Raw genomic sequence first — 5,370 nt, 5'->3', positions numbered from 1 at the left:
TATATATATATATATATATATATATATGTGTGTACTGATTTCATTTACTTTATTATTCTAATAAACATTGGAAGATTTAATTTTGATTTCTGTCTTTAATAAATAGGAGCTTGTGGTGAGTCTGGTTTGGATCAGACCAAACTGGAGGACTTGGACAATGACCATAACATTTATCACAGTGTTGATGACCATAATACTGATGTAAAGAAATCTTTTTGTGATGATCTGAAGGGACAGAAAGTATCCTGTAGGTACTACCATTCTTCAGATTTTATACTCTTTGGTAAAGATATTGTGATTTTTTGTTACAAATGTCCTAAAATTAAATGAAAGCCAAAGGTAAATGTTGTAAAAAATGTTTTCAACTGAGCAGGAATAATAGTAAAACTGAAACATTTCAACAAGTACACCGGCATGATTGGACAAAAGTTGCACTTAGTATTTTGATTCATCAATTTTTCTTCTTGAGCTATATTTTAAACTAATGTATATTTAGATGCATAATTAATGCTTCTAAGAACTTTGCTTCCTAGATGCATGTTCAACTGTTGTAACGTGAAAAGAAAAAACGTACTGGTGGTATTTGTGTTTATTGTAATTTTTTACTTTTTGTTCAGTTCATGAACAGTAAAAGATTTTAAATAACAAGGTATGAAATCTGAAATAGAGCAGCAGGAAGTCTGTCTAAACTGCTAAAGGAGACATATCAGTTACATTGAATTAATTTTTATTAACATCTTTTCTTACAGCTCCAGAAATCAATGAATATGATTATCTTCAGTATGATCAACCACGATCTAATTTGAAATCACTAACAATCAGCTGATGAAACAGTATTGAAGCAACCATACTGTGCCAAGGGAATGTAGCTATTTAGTTTAGTGACACTTTAAAACATTTTTTTCATGGTTTCATATTACATTGTAGTGAATGCATAGATATTATATAGCATACTTATATGTTTTAATTTGTTTTTTAATCAAATGCTTACTTATTATATAAATCAGTTGTTGTTTAAGCATTTTCAGTTTACAAAAATAATTAGAATTATGAGTCAAGTAAAGTTTCACAAATTCAAATACTTTGTGCTTTGTGGTATTGATACTTTAATACTATACTTTTGATAGCTTTAGGAAAAAAGTTCAAGTTTATGTTTTCAGTGTCACTGCAAATATATCAGTTATAATACAAAAACGTTGTTTATAATATATATATACATACATATCAAAGATTAACTGTTATTTCACATTTTTCATGTAAATGGTATGATAAACCGTATGATTATTAGAATGACATACGAAATATTTAAGGATACCCAAAATAGTAAAAAAAAAAAAACTTACTCAACAGTAGTCAATCAGAGAAAACAGAATGGCTACACCAGAATTATCTTAAAGAAATCAAAGTTTGATAATTTTGACAAGAAAAATTATATGATTTTTAACTTTTATAGGTTTTTAATATATAGTTTTGAAAACTGAATTAAAACTATCCAATTTATGTAGATTATATTGATGTGCTCTGCTTCTTTATCATCATAATTGTCTTCAATAAGATGTCTCACAAGAAATTATACAATATTTAGTCCAAACACATGAAGTAAGAATACTTTACACTATAGATACCTTTAATAACAAGTTCTGTTGTAAAACATATTTTTGTTATAAAGTTACCAAAATATTTAAATGTATAAATTCCACAAGAAATTGTGTATAACTCACAAAAACTTTTTGAAAAGAGGATGAAAATTTTGTTTTTCAGGTGAAAAAATATCTAGTGATATAATCCATAGTGTGGAAAACATAACAGTAATGCATGATTTTCCACTGTGGTTAATAAAAAGTTAAACAAAAATTGGTGTAGAGAGTATATGTATAGCATTCGCTTTTGAAATTCTATTGAAAATACATATGTTCTCAATTTAAAATGAAATAATTTACAGGCATTAGTTAATTGACAAACTTCTACTGAAAAGAATAACCTATAAATTACAACAATATGTAAAACAAACTTATTTGTTTGTTGAATTTCAGGCAAAGCTACACAGGGGCTATCTGCACTAGCTATCCCTAATTTTGATATGATAGATGAGAGAGAAGGCTGCTAGTCAATATTAACCTCTACCAACATTTGAGCTACTCTTTCTCAATGAATAGTGAGATTGACCATCATATTATAACACTCAAAGACTGAAAGGGCAAGCACGTTCAATGATGCTTTTCAATGAAAGATATGAATGTTTAATTAACCAACTATCTTCTTAAGAAAATTACATGGTCCAGTTTACAAAAAAATTGCAACATTAGCATTTTTCTTACCTGAAAATCTTGGATAGATACTTGCCTTTTTGCACAACAAAAGAAGTATGAATTTGCAAATATTGCCATGTAATTTCCTGAGTAAGTCACAAGCCTTTAAACAAAGCTCCCAATCCTACATGTGTCACTGTGTACAGGCCAGCCTGTGATGTACTCATCATTACACTATAGTTCTATAACCAATAGGAAGGTGACACATTTTTCATGCCCAGTAATTCCCATGAGCACTAGCATGTGAACACAGATTCATTTTTGATAAAACAAAACTAAATGCATCAAAAGTAGGGATGAAAGGTGGGTGGTGGTGGTGAAAAGGCGAATATCTAACTGAAATAAATTTTCAGGTAAGGAAAATGCTAACCTCAGAAATTCTACTCCCCTCTTTTTTACCACAAAGAGTTAGAATCCTACATTGAAGATGGTGGATGGATTGGTACAGAGAAATTACAAAGATGATCTTCCTTCCAAAAAAAGCATCATAAAGCCCATGGAACATGGCAGGGGGTAGCCTAATGGGACAATACTCAGTGGGAGTTTGCATCCATCTCAAGCAAGGAATACTACTTGCTCAATAGACCTGTATCCCAACGCAAACTCAACACCCATCTGTCTATCCCTAACCACTGAGAATGGCTTGGTTCATAATGGAGTGTTGAGTCCTACACTACATTATCAGGTAACACTCTAGTCCTACTTCACCCCATGACAGGTACATCCATTCAGTCTAATACCAATGGGACAGCACAATCCAATGAAGAACTCTCCATATCAACTTTCCTAGCAGTTTGGATACAAGGGTTCTCTCATACTGTACTCCATTACAAGAAATAGAAGGAATACACCTGGGTGAAAATACCAGAAAGGCAGATGGACCGTTTTCATCAGGCAAAATCATCTGGAGTTAGGTTCCACACAGAGAGGCAGTACAATGGGTTACTGCAACTAGAGACAGCAGGTACAAGCCATATACAATGAGAAAGCTGGTGAGGCCCCCAGGTTCTGAGAGCAAGAATTCAAAGTAAGTAGAGATGACTGCTGAGAAACTGCACCAGCTTAAGATGCCAATATATAAGAAACACCCAAAAAGTAACATTACAAAGAAAACATGCAAGGCAGAGGTCCTGGAGAAGAGACTGAAGAAGGTAAAAGTTAGAGAGTTAGACAGTGTGAGAGTACACCCCAAAAACACTGAAACCAAAGTAACTGGGTCAAAAGTGGAAGAAAACTGAAAACAAGGTGGAAAATAGGTGCGTGCATTATAGCAGATAGGGTCATGTGGGAAAGCCTCCAGATGAATGTTAAGCATGAAAATACACAAACACATCAAGAAAGAAGTGAAGACGTGTAGAGGGAATGAAATAAAAAAAGTAGAATGAAAAAGAGATCCTTCAACTGAAAGAAATGATTCAGGTGAATGAAGCTCTGTAAAAAAGGGAACCAAAGATTCATTGAAAAATTAATGGAGAAAGAGAAAACAAAAGACAAATACCCGTTTGATCCAAACAGTGATGGACAAAAGTGGGACTACCTGATTCACAATGGGAAGAAAAATTAAAAGCAAAATCAGGCATGGAAACAACAGTAGTGAAACATTTACAAGCTCATCTGAAGTAAGAGAAGCAGGAGGTTAGGAATCCTGGATCTGAGATCAGAATGGAACTAGCCATGTGGTGCACAATGGCAGTAATATCACTAACCATCAGTGCTTCCAGTGGCCATAAAAGTATTGGATAACTCCTGCAAAGGAGTGATAAAAACCTCAAGAGAGGTCATAAATGTGTGAACATGATGCATAATCCATAAAACTGACATTGTGGGGATTAATTTTTGTAAAATAAACAGCAGGCACCTTTTTTGTTATTAGTTAGAAAGAAAATGAGCTAGGTATTACATAGATGCATAAGCCTCATGACAACCTTGAAGAGCACTAAATGAAACATTGGTTTAAACAATGGGATAAGTGTCCCAAAAGTACATATTCAATTAAAAGAAAATAAAACTGAAGATAATTCAAATGAACGTTTCACTTGAAAAGTTAAAAATTTAGTTTTGTTCTTTCATATAATGAATAAAGTTAAAGACTACACAACAAATAGTAACAAAAGGCTAAAACATTAAGTGCAAAACTGGTATATATAGGCTACCTTCCATGTTGTGAACATCACATTCTGTGGGCTTCCCTTTCTGACACTGCTTTGAGAAATACCATCATCTTTGTAATTACTCTGCATCAGCCCTTCCACAATGGATTCTAACTGTTCTGTAGAAAGGTGAGCGACATTTCTGAAGTTAACCATTGCTTTACCTGAAAATATATTTCAGAGAGATACTCACTTTTCTGCACCATCTCCCACCCTTCTTCCCTATTTACAATGCATTTAGTTTGGCTTGTCACATGCTACTGCTCATGGGGATTACTGTACAGGCATGATGTGTTGCCCTCCTACTGGTGGAGGGCTATAGAGTAATGATGATTACATCATAGGCTGGTGCAATACACATTTACAAATATATGGGTGGGATCTTTGTTCAAGGCTTGTGGCATGTGCAACAGATTACAGGTAATAGCTCTTTGTTGTGAAGAGAGATAAGTAGCATTTCTGAATTTTATTTTTCTTTAGTGATAGCAACTTAAACAAAATCCTGCACTTCCATCTTTCAATAACATATGCCTCTTTAACACAATTAGAATTATAACACCATTCAAATCATGATAACCCCTTGTACTACAGTGAAAAACAAGAAAAAATTTGAATTTACAATACATTAATCATGGTGTAGGAAAACAATATTTTTACAAAAAACAGTAGTGCAGCTATTAGATTGTTCTGATGATCAACAAAGACAAAAGGTGGTTCATTGATTTTATGTCTACAGAGCACCATCTAATAACCACTGCAGTTAAAACAATCATTTGGTTGACAGATCAGTGACAGAAAGGAGGCAGTGACCCTTTATTTTAAAGTTGACAAGTGGTGGTTCATGGTGGAATGTCTACACAACATTGCCTAGTAACCACTGATTTACAGAGCAGTTAGAATACCTATTTGAT

General features: G+C 33.3%; 1 pseudogene; it reads left to right on the top strand.

The window, feature by feature from the left end:
- LOC106461697 overlaps window positions 1-1,338 on the top strand; it is a 93,975-nt pseudogene extending 92,637 nt beyond the window's left edge.
- Window positions 1,339-5,370: the final 4,032 nt, after the last annotated feature.

The sequence above is a fragment of the Limulus polyphemus genome, unplaced genomic scaffold (assembly GCF_000517525.1).
Source record: "Limulus polyphemus unplaced genomic scaffold, Limulus_polyphemus-2.1.2 Scaffold40, whole genome shotgun sequence".
NCBI lineage: Eukaryota > Metazoa > Arthropoda > Merostomata > Xiphosura > Limulidae > Limulus > Limulus polyphemus.
This window is presented reverse-complemented; position numbering and strand designations above follow the sequence as displayed.